This window comes from Marmota monax, unplaced genomic scaffold (genome assembly GCF_021218885.2).
Source record: "Marmota monax isolate L192 unplaced genomic scaffold, Marmota_monax_Labrador192_F-V1.1 WCK01_AAM20220418_F8-fsc01164, whole genome shotgun sequence".
Lineage (NCBI taxonomy): Eukaryota > Metazoa > Chordata > Mammalia > Rodentia > Sciuridae > Marmota > Marmota monax.
In genome coordinates, this window is record NW_026694873.1 from 22167 (window position 1) to 44186 (window position 22020).

Consider the following 22020-nt stretch of genomic DNA (forward strand, 5'->3'; position numbering starts at 1 on the left):
AGAAGCCAACACAAAGGACTTAAAAAGGGGAAGAGAAGAAACAGAGGGGATTGCAGGGGAAGGTGGAGAGAGAATGGGAAAAAAAGGAATAACTAAATGATGTTAGAAGGTTTTGAAATGACAAGTGAATGGGAGGGAGATTCATTCCTTTCTTTGCAATGTTTGTAAACTATTCCAGCTAAAAACTAGAATATTATAATTTCTATTCCTTATATGTATCTTTAAAATATTATCAGTCACCTTGTAATATGATTTATTTTCTTGTCTCTTCTTAAAATATAATATAATACAAACTTACTTGGGGGTAAAAGTAAAATTGAATTTAACCCAAAGTTGCCTTTGTAAACAGTAAACTACATCTTAATTTAGTGTGTGTGTGTATACTAAATATATATGAATTGTATATATACAGATACATAAACTACAAGCTAATTTAAGATTGTCATCTTCTAACAGATAGTTGAGTCTCAGCCAATCAAATTAGCTGATTACCAGCTGATCAGACCATGCCTCTATAAGGCAATGCCTCATCACACCATGACCAAATGGGGCTAAGGACAGCCTGCAACCAGCCAAGTCTGTCTGTTTCTCATTTCCTTCTTCTGTCTAAAAAGCGTCCATCCTCATTGCTGAGTGGAGCTTTCTGCTCCTCTCCTAGTATGGAGTGTGCGTGATTCATGAACCATGCTTTGCTGAAATGAACTCTGCTAAACTTAATTTCTCTAAAATTATTCTTTTAACATGATTCTTGAGCAGAATGTCTTGATGTCAGCTTAATATTTTACTTCACAAATTACTTATAAATATGGGCCTAAGCAATTTTTTGTGTATTAGAATTCATGGAATTAATGCAGCATCCATTTCTTCAATAATCTTATATTTCTTTAACAGAAACATCTCTGGAATTTGTGATTAAAAAGTTGTTGCTGTTGAGAGGCATCTAAAAGTAACAGACTCATGAAGAAAATTCACAGGTGTCTTCTAATAGCACAGTCAAATGAGATGGCTAGTCTACAGAGTATATTCATGGCTGATTTTCTACACTCCAGACAGGAACAGCTGCCACTTGGAACAGATGTATTTTCTGTCTGTTTTCCACTTCTACCAAGTTGACAAGCTCTTTCTGAGCAGCTGAACATACAGTATGGCTTTTGGCACAGACTATCTGCTTAGCAAAGTAATACCTAAAACCATTTCAGGTATACTAAAATACATAAACCTATATACTTACAAATCTGATACTTGATATAAGTACCTTATTAAATTATTTGCTGTTATCTTGGAAATGGAAAAGTCCAGGGAAAAATCCTTGTATTCAATCCCACTGTGAACTTATCTAAGGAAATAAATTCTAGCACCTATACCTGTTTAAGCACTTAAAATGGGGGTTTAAAAACCACTTCCCAGAACTCTGTGTGCCAAATTGTCCTTATTTTTTAAAAAGAAAAGGAGAGCTTGTATATGTTGTATTCTTAAAATACATTCAGATTTTATAAAGGAATGTTAAGGTCCTTATAGTCATGCCCTTGTTCAACTTCAAAATTCTAAATTTTAAGTTAAATACAAATTCTCTTGTTTCTATCCTACACCTTCTTCCTTTTCTCACTACTCGATGTGTATAATCATAAAGTGAGTCTAGCTACCCCAATTTTCACACCTGCTGCCCAGGAAATGACATTTCTCTTCTCTTCTACATTACTCTGATTTCTGGGACCTCAGTACAGGTATCATGTCTCTGTCTCTAATAGACTACAATAATAAAGCAATGAAAATAGTAAACATCAATACTATAATAAACTTTCTACTAAATATGTATATAAGTTAATACGTAACTTATATATAAATAATGTGGTTGTTTAAATATAGCTCTCACATATTTAAAAAAAAAAAGATAAGAAACTTACTTTGCCAAAGCTCAGTGAAGGTTTCTGATATCTTTAGTTGTCAGAGACAGAGAGCAATCACTTTATTTTAAACAAAACTTCTCTATTTCCCTACAATCACTGTTTAGAAACTAAAACAGCTCCCTTTGGCCCATTCTCTCCTTCCAACCTTTCTAAACAAATGTTTAGTTATGGTTTTTGTGTGAATGCAATTCAAATTGCTCTTAGTGTTTTGAACACAAGCATTCACACAAATCATACAAATCAGTTCTGTTATCATCAGTTAATAACAGAACCATACATGATATAGACAAACAGATATAAAATTGCATGATATTTTTATACATGCATATATTATTTCCAGAAACATAAATACCTTTGTGTTAGTTTGAATATTCTTATAATATACAAGACAGATGCACAATATTCACTTTAAAAACCAACAGTTTTAAAAAATATATGTAAGGAAAAAAGAGATAATAAGAACTGATATGTTTTGAATCAGATAAAGGCAAAATTGATCCTTCTAAAGTAATATCCTTATAAAATAATCTAGCCTGCAAAAATTCAATTTTACAATTGAAATAAATTGTTACCATTATAGAAATTAAGAAAATGGATTAAAGAGATTTTCATCTGTTTCATCATTACTCCAGAACATGAAAAGGCCACAATGGAGGCTCAGGCATAGACTCTGCAGTCCAAAATAAACAAATTATCAAGTAGCAAACTGATATTTCTTCCTAGGATTAGTGTGTATTTTTGAACTAAATAAATTGAATATAAAAGCTGCGAATGGAGGATACGATCTCATACATAACATTTTAGTAGACTTAGAGGACATTTATGAATATCTTCCCCCACAAATAAATATATAACAAATTAGAAAAACACTGATAGAAAGGTCACTGATGTGAATTGAAAGGTCAGAAGGCACATCCTGCGAAATTCATTCCAGAAAATGAAAGAGAAATAGGGTATACTAATAAACCAAAATATTCTAAAACTCTTATTTGAGGCTTAAAAAGCAATTTTTTAAAAAATGATACAGAGTTAAGTTGTTTTATGCATAAACAAAAAATTCTTATGGAGTTCAAAGGTCTTTTCATTACCATTTATCTCTAAAGAGATTTTAAAATTTACAAAAGAAATAAGAGAAAATATTTTTTTCCCTAATTTTAATATTCTGTGAAGCACATCACTTTCTCCTAATTTTTCTTAAAGAAAACCAGGTAATGTTAGCGTGGTACATATTGCCTGCTAGATTCAGTGCTATTTTCCTTATCTGCTGTTTGTCTTTATGTGTTGACACTGGTTCATTCTTGCCATATTCCCTGTCACTGAAACCACTGTCTGATCCACTTTCAACCATGGCAGACTGTTTGTCATGGGAAGAACTTTCATGAGCTTTGTCTATGAGAACACCCCCTTTCCTTTAGAGTAAGATCTTGAAAAAGGCTTCTTGCCAGTCTCTTGTTTCCAGGATCTTCCAGAACAATCTCAAATACATTTTTTTAACTGCCAAAATTTTCAATTATAAATTTTCATAAAATTTCCAGGTGGAGTGGTACATGATCAGTTCCTTAATCTGATGCTTGTTTATATGAGAATCCCTTGTGATCTACTAATCCTCCAATCATATATGCCTTTGATTCATCTAATTCCTTTATTATACTAGCAAAGCTGATGTCAGATAAATCAGATCTTCTTTTCTTATATGAGTTCATTATAGTTTTCTGGTTTGATGTGGGTATCCTTCCAGATGTCGCATCCTTTGTCATTTTCATCCATGTTCTTCTCCAGTCCACCTCCTCAGCTGGTGAAGTAAAACTGCACAGGATGCAGTGCTTGCTGGTTATCTGCATATCATCCTCAGATCAAAGTAGTCTCCACCCTCCACCGTGTAACTCCCTGCTCAGCCCCTGAGAGTTGAAGTTTTCAAAGGAGAACTCACTGGAGATATAGAGAACATACCAGAGAGGCTTTCTGCACCAAGTACCATGTTCCCCATCAACTCAGATTGAGATACCAAATAATGTCATCTGGAAGGTCACCAGCATTTACTGAGACTTTCAATGTTGAAAGGAAGCAAGACTTAAGTGAAGATCGGGAAAGAGAGAAACCAAGATTAGATGAAGGGATTGATCTCCATCTAAACAACAATTGAAGAAGCTAATAAAACGGAAACAATGAGAAGAACAACAAGAACTTTGCAAACAAAAATGTCAAGAAAAATGCAAGAGAAAGAAATTCGAGTGATGGTGTCAACTAGAATCAAACTCAGAAGGAAATGACAGAAAACAGGTTTGAAGACATGTTGTTCGTAGTACACTCTGCCTTTTCATTGACTGTAATTTTGATGATTTGATGGTATTAAAAGACATTAAAAATGTTATAGGCAGATCCAAAAATGTTATGCAGGTATCACTTCTGAGAAGGCTTTCTGATCAGAAAAGCCATGCCTGTTTTATGTTCCCATAAGTATATTTCTAAGATGGTAGTTTTCCTTTAATTATCGTACTTATCTATTGAATTTTTGAGGTCTGAGCTGTCTCATGGTTTGGTATCCTTGATACCTTATACAGCTTCATAAAGCACAGCAGTCATTCAATAAATAGCCTTGGAAGGGAGGAAGAAAGGAAGAAAGCAAGGAAGGAAGATGATGTCATGCAATTCCTTTAATGCAATTAGTATTATAGTGATTTTGAAAACTAAGATTTACATTTCATCTGATTTTACTAATATTTACAGTTACTGCTGTTTTTGAGTAGGAGTGAGTGGGTTTAAGATTGCTCCTCAGAGGCCGGAGTGGTGGCACAGGCTTATAATCCCAAAAGCTCGGGAGGCAGAGGCAGGAGGAATGCAAGTTTGAGGTCAGCCTCCTCAATTTAGCAAGGCTATAAGCAATTTAGTGAGACCCTGTCACAAAATAAAAAATAAAAAAATAAAAAACTCAATGGTAAAGCACTCCTGAGTCCTCAGTACAAAAAATAAAAATAAAAATTGTTTTTAGACACCAAATTAGTTTATATCAGTTTTGTTCATATGTGACAGGTTACATTATAAAAAATAAAAGTAAAAATAAGAGAAAAAATACCCCAAGATAAGCTCCTTTTTTGCCATTATAAATGATATTATTTGTAAAGAAAATATGACTTTATCAAATGTCTGAAACAAAACATTATTTCTTAGCATTATATTTCTCCCATTTTCAGATTGTGAAGTATTAATGACAACATGGTAGAAAGGGGGTGGTGACCAAGTGACAGAAACTTGAGAAGACACATGAGAGTCCCAATATGCTATCAACATATCAAAAGCACATAACTATTATAATTTATTCTCTTCAAATGTAGAAATCTTTAGTATAATTTATGTTTTTCAAACACCAGTACCCAAGTATTAAATTCTTCCAGAAAATGTATTATCTTTCATTCATATGATGAAAAGACATGTTTATGGTTCTATAAAATGAGGAACATGTTCCTGCTAAAAAAAGGATCATTAATGAGGTATGCAAATAGGACTCTCTTTTACTTTTGGAATATTCATAAAAAACAAGTTATTTATCTAGGGAAAATACAGCCACCATAAAGCATAACAAGCACATCTTCAATCTTCCCTACATTTTAGAAGATATGGGGATGTTAGGGAATGTCAATGAGAAATATTTTGGGTAATTTATGTTGTTGGTTCATTTTATTTTCCATACATTAAAAAGTTGCTCAATTGCAGATGGAAATCTTTCTGTAACAGTTGTTAATTACTGCGATTCAGAATTCGAGCTGAAATATCATAAGGTGTAAGCATTTCTGATTTAACCACTCCACTTGTTTAGTCATTTTATGTTAGTTTCACTCTATGAACAAGTACATACTGCTTTGAACTGCTTCCTCAGGGCTGGATATGCAATGTGACCTTGCAAAAGGGAAGAAGCCACTTATTCTTCTATTAGGTTATTTTATTTTATTTTATTTTATTTTATTTTAGAAGAGAGAAAAGATTCTCAATTCTAGGAGCCACAATTTCTCAGTTGGGTGCCTCTCACAACAGGAAACAGTACTTCCTCCCTAAAAATCCTCTGAGCAACCTTCCTTGAGCATAGAAGCGTCTCCTGGCACTTTGGTAAGGAATCCTCACGGGATAGTTGTTAATGGTGTCGGTGTTAGTCCTCAGGACAAGGCTGGTATCCACCTACTGGGAAATTAGTTATGAATCATTGATGCACAGTGACTTCCCTTTTTCATGAAGACTAGATCAAAAGGAGATAAGATCAGCTTGCAGTGAGGATGAAATAGGATAGAATAAATAAGAAACAGGTAGAAAGGAGACACAAAGGAAGGACATGAAAATAGGAATTTAATTCAGAAGTTCCCCATACTTGTGCAGGTCTGTCTCTCCATAAGCCTGTCTCCCTTCCAGGGCTATTACTCCCTAATCCTGTCTCTTTTCAGGGTGCATTACTCCAAAATTCCTGAAAAAATCTATAAATCTACCAGTACTAAACTAAGCAAAGAGAGAAATGGTATCTTGAGAAACCTATAACTTAAGTGACTTTCCAGTGCTACTGATTGATGAAATAATGAAGACTATATTAGCCTGAGGATCCAAAGATTGGCCAGACCACCAGAACCTGTCTGGAGATCACCAGACTTGTTTTATTCCTACGTAGAATTCCTTTTGTTCTTCTAGAAAAGAGCCAAGACCCTCAAAATATACATCTCTAATGCTCAAGATGGCTGGAATTCTCCTTTGAAGCAATACTCCTTGCTTTAGCCCCAAAGACACTTCTCTATTGAGATTGTACTCATTCTCCCTGATCGTACATCTGCTTTCCCAAATAAACCTCTATCTATGTTTCTGACTTATCCATGCTGAAATTCTTTTCCATTTAATATTCCAACAACATCACAGCTCCTTGTCAAGTTCCCCCTTTCTCCAGGAACAACTCAAATCCCTCTCACTAGATACCTCTTCTTTCAATGACAACAGTGACAGAAGTGAAGAGCCACACCTAGTGGGCAGACTTATCTGATACTAGGTCTGTTTTAGTCAGCTAAAAGATCTGATCAGAACAAGTGTAGAGAAGGAAAAGTTTACTTTGGAGTTCATGGTTTCAGAAGCCTTAGTCCATAGAAAGCCAGTTCCATTCTTTGGGGCTTGAAGTGAGGCAGACCATCATGATGGAAGAGTGTGGCAGAGGGAAGCAGCTCATATGATGATCAGAAGGCAGGGAGAAAACCACTTGCCAAATACAAATATGTATCCCCAAGCCACACCCCAATTGCCATCTCCAACCACTTCAATTATCACTCAGTTAATCCCTATCAGGGGATTAATTCACTGATTGGGTTAAGACTCTCACAATCCAATCATTTCTCCTCTGAACCTTCTTTCCTTGCTTGTCACGTGAGCTTTTGGGGGACTACTCACATCGAAACCATAACAAGGTCTATAAAGGTCAATAAAGCAACTATCTAGAAAAAGTACATTGGATCAGTTCAAAGCTGGAGTGTGGGTATGGCATCTAGTAGCAAACCTCTTCTTTCATATGAACCCAGTTATCCAAGCTTGGAACTTAGCATAACATGGAATTGATCACAGTGACCTATGAAACCTAGAAGCTCATCATTAACAAGAGAAAAAATAAGTAAAAACAATAAAATAAACAAAAGTCTGAAAAGCGAAGGTTCACTCTCTTTTCCCTGAATCACTTGAAAGTAGATTTCTCTTCTTCCTGATTATGTTTTTTGCTTACGTATTTACGAAGGTTCAAGGGGATTGCCAAGAGTTGAATTGCCACACAAAACCCAGTTGAAAATCTGAACATTTGTTTTATTTCAATAGATGACAATTATTTAGAACTTTCGATGGGCCTAGCAATTTATTCTTTGTAGTAACCTTATGGAATAGCTACCATTATTATAAGCTCTGTTGTAAATCCACAATGACTCATAGGTATAGATGATGAATAAACAGAAATTCAGTGAGTACCAGTGACTTGTCCAACACTATAGATTTTATAAATGGTAGTACCTGGACTCAATTTAGCCCTATTTGAATATAAAATCACTACAGTTATCCACTTAGCAAACTGTAGTTTAGATTTTTATATTGCTCTAAAGCAGAAATGAGTATGCTGGACTGTACATGTTTAAAGCTAGGGAGCCAAGATAAAAGAAATGCAGGTCATGATGTGTATTTGTCTAACAAGAAATAAACCAATTTTCACAATTTATATTGATGGACTTTAAAATTCAATCCTAATAATAGAGTAAAAAACACATATATACACACACATATGTGTGTGTATATATGTATTTATATTTGTATATTTGATGGTGGTTATATAGGTCTACTGGTAAGAACAATTGACATAATTTGTTGGGGGACTAAAATTTCACTAAATTGAGGTTCACAATTAATGTTCTTTGTTATCAAATTTACTATAAACACTTATCTATAAAAATTTCTTTGTCATAAGTCTGAAATAGTTAACACCAGATTTGTCTTATGGGTAAAGGTGCGTTTGTTCAAGGAAACTACAAATCTCTTCATTTTTCAAATTTTAAGTGCACCAAGAAAGCTTTTCTAGTAGCTTCACGTGTAGGCGAGACTTTTTCTTGGTAAAGTAGGAATATTTCTTTCATATACGCTTTCTTCAGCACCAACTCAGCACATGAAGAACTACTCTTTGGAGATTAAATTGTAATTTTAGAGGATTTTCCAGTAAGTTTTTGAAACTCTGTATTATTTATCATACAAAAATTTAAACATATAAGCAAAAATTACACTACATACAAAGCAAAGTACTTTTTTATTACCTTATAAAACTATGTGGAAAATTAAAGGAAATATAAGGAATTTTAACACATACAAACTACTGATTAAACATAATCCTCTTAAAGTGAGGATAGCTCACATATTTGTTGAACGAAGGCAGCAGAAATCATCTGACTCAATAAGATTCTTAATAGAAAACTTTTAAATATGTTATTCATTTTGAAGGTCCAGAAGTTTTGACACCCATAAGTAATGCATGCTAAATAATAATATTGTAATCTTAAAGTTATGTACCTTATATTAATGTGTTTAAATCCCAGATATATTTTATGCTCAATTTATGGATGAAATTAATTATATTTCATTTGAAAATTATTCAAACCCAAGAAAGGTCTGTCATTCATTTTTATTTTTTTTTGTCAGGAAAATGTAATACTCAGGTTTCTGATTCATTATCCTTAATTTATTCCGATTGTTTTAAAAGAGTGGTATGATATTGTTGGTGCAATTAGAGATTCTTAACAAGCCTTTTAACACTACTTTCTTAACCCCAGGATCTGGCTTTGATTTGCTTCTCATGTAGCATGCTGTTAGGAGTAATTTTTTAAAAGAATATTTAATAATTTGGGGTTTGTGTGACAATAGCCAAGATAAAAATAAGCACATGAGTAAACTTGATGAATAAATACTCTTGTCATGCTGATATTTCTTAAATATCAAGAATTTGCCTTGTCTGAGCTTCTAAGATCTCAAGTGTGTTTCTTATCTTCCAAAATGTATTGGAGTAGACAATGCACAGATAGAGTTTAGAAACTGTATTCTGCTTCTTTCTAAGCATGTGGATTATGCCCTAGGTCATAAATCTGGCTGTCAACTATTTAAAAGCTTATTGGGAAATCCAAGGATCGGGCACTAAGTCAATTGTATCAATTTAGCTTTCAAATTAAGAAAGAAAAACGAAGAAAGGATGACATGACTAACATTATTTTTAAGACAACCATGAAATTAAGTTCTTGCCCTTGTGACTAGTCTCAGAAAGCCAGATCTAATGGAAATCTGTTAGCAGTCTAATAAAGTACTGGGTGATATCAATAATTGGTTTACAATGGGCAAAGGAGACATAAAACCTGGTCAAAGAGCTTCTGTAGAAGTCAGTGATGCTGAATTGTGCAGAGATGGACTGAAGTTATAGAAGAAGCTACAGTTACTTGTCATGTATTTCTTTCTTCTAGCATTAAAACTGTCAAAAATCTTGTTCCCCTTGAAAAAGCATGTTACCATATATCACTTGGAAACTGTTGGGAGAATTCAGTGGGACAGTTGAGAAGTCCCTTTTGGTTGGTGAAATAGATCTTCTGGAAAGACTGCATCAGCATCAATTACCCCAGGTTTCTCTTGAATGGTAGCAAGGCAACTGAGTAGGGAATGATTTATAGAACTACTTAACACATGTCATGCTGGGTGGGTAGTATCTATGGGACATGTCCATGCAGGAGAAAATAAAATCCATTCTGTAATGAAATATTTGGCTGTAGATGGCAAAAGATAAATTCTAGAAATGGAGCTCCCCTGAAGAAATTCACTAAGAAGTAGGGGAAATTGTGTATTCTAGGGAATGGTGTCCGGGGAGGGGCACAATATCTACTAGCATCACTAGAAAGCTAGCTCAAAAGCTCAATTGTTCAAAGCCGAACAAAATAAAAATAAGAAACCAAAGCTACTGCTATTCTGAGCCTCTAAGACCTGAAACACCTTTTTATATTTTCTTATTGTAACATAAAAATTTCACTCTAAGTTCTTCTGATCAGTTTACTGCTGTGATCAAATTACATAAATAAATTAATTCTCCATTCAGTATGATTTTCTGAGTGTGTGTGTGTGTGTGTGCATGCACATGCATAGAGGCAACAATAGAGTTCAGATTTCATTTGAAATATATATTTCTTATTGCTCTTTTATGTACTCTAAGTACATCTGAAAGACCCTTTCATTAATTCCAAATGGAAAACCATACTTAGCAGTTAACATTTTTGGTGAATTTATACTTTGCTAGTGTAAATTTGTTTTTGATAAGCGTGAAGGATTTATTCTACATTATTTTCAAACTTCATGCAGAAAAGAAACTTGTTCTTATAAGAAGTGCAGTTGTGGGTTGGACTAATGAAAATAGTGAACAAGAAGTTCTAGAGGACCTCTAGTTAATTAAGTTAATTAAACTTTGAGAACAAACTAGGCAGTCATGTTTCAGTAGCCAGAGAGACTTCAATATCATCACCCTTACAAGCAAGATTTAAAATTTTAGCTAAAAAAATTATTCTTCATGTTTTTTCTGTCAATATTATTATTCCTTTCTGTCATTTAAAAAAATACTGTTCTGATTTAATCAAAATAATCTCTTAAGATATTTTAATTAACATTTTTTATCACCAACTCTCCCCATTTTCAAAATATATACAAAATTGCTTTTGAACACTTATTGTCAACCTATTGATTTCTTAACAAGGGTCTTGTTTCCCTTCGGGATCTTAAAGCTATTTATTAAAATTAAAGGGAGGGGAAATTGCATAAAAGTAAAGCTGTGAAAACAGCTTTGTAAGGAATAAGGTATAAACACTGATTAATTTCCTTTACTTCTTGAGGCATACATGCAGATCTTAGGTGAACGATTTTAAAGTTTTTTTATGTTCTTAAAACAAGGACTTAGATTCTTCACCTTTGCCTGCAAATATCACAGGGGTGACTAATAGAAAGATTGAGGATATGGTGGCTCTACCTTCATTTTGAGTTATCTTGGAGTCCAGGAATGAATGAGATCTGATACAATGAATCTCTTCTGATGAGTTGAAGCTACCAACCAAGCAATAGCATTTTTTTTTTCCTGGACAAGACCCTGCCTGATCTATCCTGAGAAAATGATGGAGCAGAACAAACCCGATCAAGATCACGTGCTTTGGTTGCTATGAAAACTCTCCAGCTATGCAAAATTCCCAACACTTTCTATAAAGCCTCAAAGTCACTGTCAGTCCCTTGAAGACAGGGCTAAGGTCCCTTTGTTTTCCCAATGTAGCGACACTGATTAAGGTTATTTCATGCTTTTCACAATTACCCTTTCTGTTTGGATTTTGGGTTGAGTGGCTAAACCAGATTGTTGGATACCTAGAGTCAGGCCTACCCTAGGATTCCAATAACATTCTTCTATCCACAAAAAGAGGTATCAGTCTCTAGCATTCCAACTGAGAACATATTCAAGTAATCCAAAAAGTTTGAGTTTCTTAGTGACTGATAAGATTTACCTTTAAGTAGAAAAATCTGATATCCCTTACGTCAACATTGTAAGTCAAGTTATAATATTATATGATGAAAATATCTTTACTGAATGAAATTATGGTATTCTAATTAAGATTTATCTGCAAAATTGCCAATAGAGTATATTAACCATTTACTTCATATTATTTTAACTAAAGTTTATTTGATTTCCTTGAACAAAATAAAGGATTATTTAAAAAATATTTACTCATTTAATAATGAATAAAATATAGTGAACTAGCTATGTCTATATTTTCTGGTAAGAATCTCACTAAAAATTTTAGAGACTACAGAAATATAACCTGTAATATAAAAGAAGAAAATGAAAACTACCCTGAATTTTCCTCCCAGAAGTAAAAACTTCTAAGTTTCTGGAATACTATGTTTTTCTTTATTGATTTTTCTGCACATTTAACAAGTGAATATGTTTAATCCTGGATAGAAATGGTGTATGTGTAAAAGTGATAACTTGGTGGTAGACATTATCATTATCTTGTTGTCTTAATCAAATAAAAAATAAAGTTCAATATACTCAATATATTTTATTATTCATTTTCTTTCCTAGGTCACTGTATTTTGTCTCTTACACTGATTAAGTGTATCGCTTTTCCCCTTCTTTTTTTCAAAATGAACAATATGAAATCATTGCTTATTTTTCTCCATGCACTTGTAATCATGCATAGATATAATAATACATAATGTATACGAGCTCATTTACATCATTAAATATAAAGTTTTTTCTCTTTATTTTATAATTGTGGAATTCCACGTACATTTGCATTTTGTATTTATCATTCAACAAAATTTTCTCAGAAAGCATTAGCCTTTTCTGTGTTGCTGCTGACATTCAATCTTTGCCCCAATGTCTGTTCCAGAAATGTTAGTGCTCTCTCATGTCTATTTTTTGTGACATTGTATATGTAAAATTATACTGGATTGTTATTTGGATTTGAATTTATGCAGTGAACATCCTTTAATTTACTCTTCTGACAGTTGCCTCACATTTTTATACATTGTTTGACTTATCCCATTCTTGTCAATTTGAGAATATTTAGACATAGTCAATATTAATTCTCTACTTATGTACATTAAGTGTATCCCTAAATGCAGTTTGTTTATTGATTTTACTTTTGACATCTGGTAGCGATTCATCTCTAATTTTTTCCTAAGCTTGCATGTGTCTGCATCCTTGGAAGGATGCTTCCCCCTGGAGTTCATTTCATAAGCCCCTTGTTGATTTTTTTTTTAAGTTGCTGATGTTGAAATGACAGAAAATCATTTCCTTCCTGCTATTTACTAAAATGCAGGCATGAGAATTGTCCTTGACCCCATTCTCCAGGCACTCGAGTCCTGATTTGCTGCTCTTCAGAGTGGCAGTTTGCTCTGCGGGAATTCTAAAACACGCAAAGCCCTGCTGGCCTCACATGTAATTTCTACCCCAATATCATATTTTATAGTTTTCTATTCTTCAACCTCTAGTTGCTGAGAGCTGCCTCAGTCACAACCAGAAACCAAAGAACAAAACAGTAGAAAAGAGGGATGTCAGTTCTAAAACCTTAAAGAGAATTCCAGATGTCAACAACCAGAATGAGATGAGAAGAGTTCTGCTGACATCTACAGTGCAGCTTTGCCACCCTGTGCAAAGGACCCAGCTAAGCCATGCCCAGACCCCTGACCAAGTACACTGCAAGAAAATGTGGTAATTTAAGCCACCAAGTTTGTGGTAATTTTTTTATATAGCAATACACAATAAATATGTTGATGCTTTTTAATTAATGAGCAAAAATGTGAAAAGCTGTTTAGCACAGATATGGGTGCAGAGGAGCTAGTTATTAAATAATTGCTCTTATATTCTTGCTATATGCCTCTTTTCCATGCAGTGTTCAATAAACATGAAAGACTACTCTTCAGTACCAGCAAGAAAAAATACATGATAATTTCTGAAGCACTTTGCCAGTATCCACTATCACGTGGTCTGTTGTCTGCATTGCTGTTATAAATGATAAAAATGACCTCATTTTTCAGCTCAATACAAGAAGAAGGGACATGGTTATCAACCAAGGAGGAAGTCTTCTTGGTAATGCTCACTAATGGCCATAAACTAATGAACTGGTTTTTCTTTGTTTTTCTGGTTCCTCTATTTTCTGCTTTAATAAGTCATGGACTTTGGTATTTTCTTCTATACTGTATTAGTTGTCTAGGACTGCAATAACACATGACCACAAATGGGATGACTTAAAACAACAAAATTTATTGTCTCATCGTTCAGGAGGCTCCACAATTCAGATGTCAGGAAAGTTGGTTCCCTCTAGAAGCTCAAAGGTGGAAACCATCCCACCCTCTTCTAGTGTCCTATAATTGCTGTTATTTTTGAGGTTTAGATTCACCTCCTACTCTTGTATAGTTCCTTTTGGGGACTCATAAGGATACACTCAATGGCTGCAAGGCTCACTCTAATCCAGTGTGAACTTCTCTTGATCTTTACCTTAATTACATTTGTAAAGAGCTTTTCTACATAAATCTATAAGAACGACATTCAATTCACCACTTGTGGTAGCATAAGGAAAAACAAAGCACTCACTAAACATGTATTTGTTACTTAATTAATATGCATACAATTTTATGATTGAAATTACATGAGCAATGTATAATTGCTTAATAATAATTTGTCATGTAATTAAAGAAGTAAATAAAAGATGTGGAAAAGAAATTAAAGATGTAAAAGATAGTAATGGGGAAGGGCACCATGTTAATTGTAAAGCAATCTTCATTTAAGTCCATCAGCATGTTTAAGATTTGTAGTAAATTTCTTAACTCTGGATTTCAGTTTTATCAATTATGAATCAAATGGATTATGCTCAATAATTTCAAAGATGCTTTCCAGTTCCGATATTCTATGGTTTCATTAATCGTGGCTATCAATCGTTCAATTATTTTGTGACAGTAAAACACTACACAAACCAGTTAGGAGATATTAGCATCATCTAATCTACCTGTTTACATTAAAGGAAGGGGAAGATAGAGAGCTTTTGCCAAGAAACAAACTATATGAATTCATAAATGTTAAATTGCAGGAATCTTTCACAGCTAACACATTTATGTAGAGAAAAGGCTCATACAAGAAGGACTTGGGATTTGGATCAATGCCTAGAGATTAAAATTCCCTAGAATTTTACTCATTCGTGTATATATGCTATCAATAAAGAGTTAGAAATAAAAAGTAACTGGTTTAAATAAGGGTATGGTGCTCATGATTCTTTTGAGATATTTAGAAAAAATAAACATCCTAAACAAAATCATGGTGTGATTATTTGCCCTGAATTTCGGAAATATGAATATATATTAAGAAAATGGTATACGAATAAAACAACCTTTGGCTAGAAGTATTTTCTCTCTTCTCTCTTCATCTGCTGCCAAAAATATAACAAATAAAATAAAACAAAATTCTATTTTTGGTAAATATCACAGGATTCATTCACGATTGCCTAGCATTCCTGTTTTTCACTTTTCTCTGCAAGCCTTTAACAACTTCCTCTACTTCCTCAGTCATCTTTTTCTGTTTCAGGGAGGAAATAGAAATGATGAAAGGTAGCATCCATGTATGTTCAGAAAACATCCCTGTAGCTGCACCCCTGGTTCGGCCAGCCCTCCTATCACCATGACCCTATTACCTAAGAGCACCTGAGGCAGCCCTCCCCAGATGGTGGGTCCTTATTTTAAGTCCTCAAGGACACACCAGCCATTCTCCCTTCTCCCTCCTGAATCATTCATTTGCTTTTCTCTTTAGCAGTCAAACATGTTCTTTCTTCCATCTTCAAAAAAAAATTTTTTTTTTCTAAATAATAAGTATCTTGACCCCACAGCCTCCTCCAATGATGGCCCTGTTTCTCTGCTTCCCTCATCAGCAAAATTTGAAAGTTATTCCATTCCTCTTCTCTCATTCAGTCTTGAACAAACTGCCATCACACTTTTCTTCCAAATCCTTCCCTATAATTTTTTTCAAGGTCTCTGTGATCTGAGTCTTGTTAAATACAGCCGTCAGTTTTCAGTTCTGACTTGACCTCTCTGATCCTCTGAGATAGTGTCTCAGCCCCTTCTCCAAACTTTTTCTTCCCGTGGGCTTCCAGGCAAAATTCGTCCTTACTTTTCCACCACCCTCAGATGCTCATTCTACTTCCATTCCTGAATCCTTCCATATCCCCAACTTCTTAGGTCATCGTCTTTGTCTTCACCTTCCTGTTTATTATTTCTACATCTTTCCCCCATCTGTCTCCTTTTTCTCTGTAGGGAAACTTATTTAGCTTCCTAGCATAAATTTTTAAATGTCTATCTCCTCTGAAGCCCAGACTGAAATAACTGAGCCTCTTTTCAATCGGATGAATAGTGTGGTCCAGCAATTTAAAATATCCAAAACTGAACAGCTGATCTCCTCTGCAGTCACTGAGAGTTGCCTTGCTCAGATGATTCCAGTAACTACCCAACAAGTGTGTCTATCTTCTCCATATCTCAGGCTCTTCCAAATAGCAGCCCAAAAAGCCTTTTATACAATGAGTCAGATCACCTCAAACTTTTGAGAATAAGAGGAAAGACAAAGTCTTTTGCATCACAGCCTGACCCCAACTGGGCTGCATGTCCTATGTTATTCCCTGGTCACTTTCCTGCTCTTTGTACTTTGGCCCCTGACAGTTTCTTGACCACTGCTTGCTTTCCTCTGCTTCTAGACCTTTAAAATTCCAATTCATTCCTCCAAAATGTTCTCCTTACTCTATTCCCTTACTGTCTACCCAATTGTTCCTTGATTATGGAGGCCTTTCCTGAAAACTCTAATAAACACCTGAACAAGTCTCCCAAGCCCCTCACTCTTGTTTTCCTTAACTTTGATATGTTCTTCAAGCACTTTTCCACTCTGATGTCCAGTTAATATATTTATTGACTTGAAAATTAAATTGATTTCTCCACAATTGAACTGGAGTTTCATGGGGACAGTTGTTTTTGTTCTTGCTGGTGTTTTGTAGGTGCTCAGTAAATGCTTGATAAATAAATTACATAGGTACCATCAAATAAAAGTTATAAACTCTGCAATCTGATCTCAAAGTGTATCTGTATTTATAATAAATATCACTCTAATTTTCATTTTATATTGCTTTGGTGAACTTAATATATGATGGTAGAGATGGAATTCCTTGTATAAGAGTAAAGAGATTTTATAGCCAAACAGAAACAACCTTTTCTTCATCCCAGTACTTGGAGGGTAAAGCAAGCAGTATCTTGTTAACTTCTGCCCAGTTAGTTTCTAAAATATACCTTCCAGATGAAACAGCCAGCAAAGACAAGAGATTAATACAATAGATTTAGCCAAATTTAGCAAAGTACATTGAGAAAAGAATGATCAACAAACAAGCTAATACCTGTGGCCTGAATAAGGCAGCTTGATATGCTGGAGGGAGAATTAGCTTTGATGACAGATCTGGATTCAAATCTCATCACTGCCACCTACTAACAAAAGGTGTTAAAACTATCCTTCAGTCTTTCTAAATCCTATTGCCTTCATTTGTAGGGATCTTTCCTGATATAAATGAGTTGGTTAAAACATGCTAGCTTGTCTGTGTGTTTTTAATAATATCTGGTGCCAGTCTTTCACTTAATCAAAAAAAACAATATGTCTGACCTCTAACTACACTAGATGACTCATTTCAATATCTGACCAGAATACAATGCTCTGGTGTGGAATTATTTTCTTTCAAGGGGTCTTTCAAAATCTCTATCTTTTAAAATGTAGATGACATTGTCCTACTCTGTATAATTCATGTAAGTATTATTTTAAAAACTTTAAAACTTGGTTAATTTTCAAAGGAATGTTTTAATTATAAATTACGAAACATAAGGTCATTTTAAAAATGTCTAGTTCTTTTTCATGGGTAATAAATATGTACCAATATATGTGTCAAGAAATGGAAATACCAAGACATTTATTATAATGAAATACTTTTCAGGATAACATACAGTAAGATAATAAATTACTAACGGCATGGTGTTGTACTGAAATTGTTAATCTTCTTTAACGTTTCCTTCAGCAGTATAGGCAGTCTTCATTTTGCAGAATATAGTACTAGTAGAGCCTCAGATTTGCAGCTTATGTAGGTAGTTCTGATATGCAGAGAGACTGCCAGCATGCTTCTGTATGGATTGCCTGCTATACAGTGTAGTGGGGAAGAGCACAGAATCTGTGGCCAAACTATCTCAGTTTCAGTACATCTTGTCATTACTTGCCACATGCCCCAGCACAACACAGACTCTTTCTCTCAGTTCATTCAATATAAATTGAGAGTGGTAATAATGGTATCTACTTCATATTAGTTGTAAAATTTAAAGGAATTAACAAAGTAAATCTATTAGAACAGAGACTGGCATTTAGCAACCATAAATGTTAGTGATTTCTTTCAACTTTATTACTAGTGGCACCAATTCTCTGTTGAAAAGTCTGGATTGATATAAAGATTTAATACTAAAAAATAGTACCATGGTCTTTGCTTAAAAAAACAAATCCCAGAATCTGTCTTTTTGAAATATAAGAGATGAATAAAATAGAAGATCTTTAGGTAGAAAAACTATCTTGATTTCAGTTTATTCAGGTTACCTCAACATCTACATAAAAACTCTGGGCCCGAGGAGAGGCAGAACCATCATGGTGGAAGGACAGCAGAGAGAAAGCTTTGCTCATCTAGGACAAAATACAAACCACAAAGTCATACCCCCCAGGGACCTACTCCTCAATTATACCCTACCTGCCTACAGTTACCATCTAGTTAATCCATCACAATGGATTAATCCACCGATTAATAATCTAATCATTTCACCTTTGAAAATTCTTGCATTATCCCACATGGCCATTCGGGAACACCTCATAACTAAACCATAACATACGCCTATGGTTAATTTTCAAAGGAATATTTTCACTATAAATTATGAAAGATAACGTCATTTTAAAGATATCTTTAAATACCACTGTATTACTGATAAAAGCATGTTTAACATTGTAAGAAACTGCCAAACTGCTTCTTACTTTGGGGTATTTTTTAAACTTGGTGAAATACACACTTATTTCACCTATAATCTACAAATTTGATCATTGAGACAAAGCAAGCTGCTGAAAAGTTTTAGTTTTCATTATTATTAACAAAAATAGATCTCCCGACAAATTCCAAAAGAAAATTCTACATTAGTGATGCCATAAAGTCATTTTTTCAAAATAAAAATTATTTTCCTTCCAAATTTCATACATTTAGAAAGAATCTTTTTCCATGCTTTTGAATTTTTCATGTTTTTCAGTAGATTATTTTTCCCACCTTATAGTGACATTGATGTAGAGATTACATTCAGTAATCAAAAAATACTTTCTGTGAATAGACAAATAACAGAATTTGTCTTTCACTTTTCCAGTTTGCTAACTCAGAATCTTGACATAAAGGGTACACATACGTTGTTAAAGTTTTAGACAGAATAATTTTTATGGAACTATGTCTCTAGTGAAGGTTTCTGCAGTATAGGGGGATACTGGGTTATTGCAAATCAGGAGCTCATTCTATACAAATGAATTATATTACAGAGGCAGAAGTACATTTATTCAAGCTGTCACATTCTCCAGTGTTGACTGGACCCTGCCCCACAACAGATGAGAAACCACATTCAGAATTTCAGAACATAGTTAGAAAAAAAATAAGCCCATGTCATTAAATAAATGATCAAAACAGAAGCTGATTATTTTTTTCACAGAAGAATATACTTTGCATGAGCTTTTATAGCACATGTTTTCTAGTTACACTATGTAACTATCGTGTTTTTTCATCGAATTAATCATTATAAGTCTTATATAGTCCCCTGAAGTAGCAGTGCCTAACAGGAGTAAATATATACATATCATTACACAGTTGATAATTGAATAATATAAACAGAAATAATGATTACATTTTTTACCATTTATTTAATTCTGATTCTTAAAATATGGACAGGTGCTAACTGTAAGTACATGAGGCAAGCTCCATTATAGCATTGAGGGAGAATAATTTGTCAGGGAAATAGAGGGGTCCAATAACACTTAATAACAGTTTAGGAAATTTTAGCTATATAAATTTGTTCTTATTGAAAATTTCTTTAGTTTTCTCCAATAATGGATCTTTCCATAAAATTTAAGTAAATAATTTATAACTAAATATAATTTGAAAATTCCAATTTTTGCATATCTTACAATGATTTTTTAAATTTATAATTTACCTTGAAAAAGTCTTTATTCATTACTTTGTGCTAACATCATGAGTTGCTTTACAGATGTGATATTTCATCATTTCCAAACCATAATTTTTTATGTAAATGTATTTTAGAATTCAGACCTTTTTCTTTTATTCTTAGACTTTAGAATAGTGTTGAATGCACACATAATACCCCTAACAGATTGTTTTAGCAGAACCTGCAACAATCACATTAAAACACCTGCCAAAAATGTTTAAATACTCCAAGTAGCATGAACAGAGACTATAAATAAGTACATTTGCTTCATTTTCTTGCTAAATTATTTCAGATTAGATATTGTCATATAAACTTTGGCAATGCTTGTGATTTTCAGAGCTTTTACAGCTTTGAAATTTCAGATAAGGAATTACGAATCTGCATTAACTTCTGTGATTAAAGTTTTCTTATTGAAATAGGTGCCCATGGGGGTTGCAGGGGAGAGAACTACTAACTACCTTGTCATTATTTTTGCCTTGATAGCCCTCAGTGTAAATCAGATGAATCACACATTAATCATGTAGTGCAAGAACCTCTCCCCATTCTCTTACCTCTTTCCCTAACTCCTATACTATCTTTCCATAGGAAGTAATAACTGACCTCAGTTATGGTTTTATTGAACAGTGACTGTACCATACCAAGCCCTTTTCAGTATAGTATAGTGAGGTGCAGTTTTGTATTCCACTGTGAATGTCCACTTACCTTCAGGGATGTCCCAGCAATAATAACATGCACAGAAACATATTATTAAATACTAGAAATCATAATATATTCAGTTAATATGTAAGATAATTAATAAATTATGTAATATTTCAGGGAAGAGAAGCATTAATGTCCAGGGAAATCATTCCATAAGTTTTAGCTAAAGAAATAAAGCTTTCACATGGTTTTACTAACTGTTCAGGAAAAGAAGCAGAGAGGACATCAAAGAAGTTAATGAACATGAAAGAAGGAAGAAAAGCAATATATTTTGAGAAATCATTCTTTTTTTATTTTTTAGTTTTCGGTGGACACAACATCTTTATTTTATTTTTATGTGGTGCTGAGGATGGAATCCAGCACCCCACGCATGCCAGGTGAGCGCACTACCGCTTGGGCCACATCCCCAGCCCAAGAAATCATTCTTTATCCGGCAATATGTTGGATTTGTAAATGCATTATCACTTTAGAAATGATTTATGTGTAATAGAAAGAGAAGGATAAAATATGTGCTGGTGAAAATTGATATGTAAGAATCGCTAGACAATGAAGTTCATAGAATGTACCAGAAGCTTGTCTAACATAATGAAGATGAAACTATGGATGAACCCTTCTGGTACTTCCAATTTTTATGTAAACGATTCAACATCATTTTAAAACAAAATTCCTTGATGGATTAAGTCAAGTGTAGACAGAATTTAGCAAAATTCCCAAAAAATAAAAATTAAAAATAGGCATGTCCCTTAAAACATACATGCATGTGCTGAAACCTCCATCCTACAGTGATGTCCTAATTCTGAGACCTGTAGACACCTCATGCTGACCGGCAAAAGGAACTCAACAAATATATTTAAGGTTATACATCTTAAAATAAGTTAAAATATGTTGTTTTGTTTTTCTCCCCAGTGGGTCCAATCGAATCAAAATAGCCTTTAAAATCAAAGGACTTTCTCCCACTAAAGTCAGAGATCCTTGGCAGAAAAAGAAGTCAGAGAGAAGATCAGAGAAAGGAGGAAAAAAATTTGACCTGCTGTTCCTGGTTTTGAAGACTCCAGAGATCGTGAAA

At 33.9% G+C, this 22020-nt stretch overlaps 1 pseudogene; it reads right to left on the reverse strand.

Annotated features, from left to right (window-relative positions):
* Window positions 1-3121: 3121 nt before the first annotated feature.
* Window positions 3122-3749, reverse strand: LOC124080703 (tRNA methyltransferase 10 homolog A-like; annotated as a pseudogene).
* Window positions 3750-22020: the final 18271 nt, after the last annotated feature.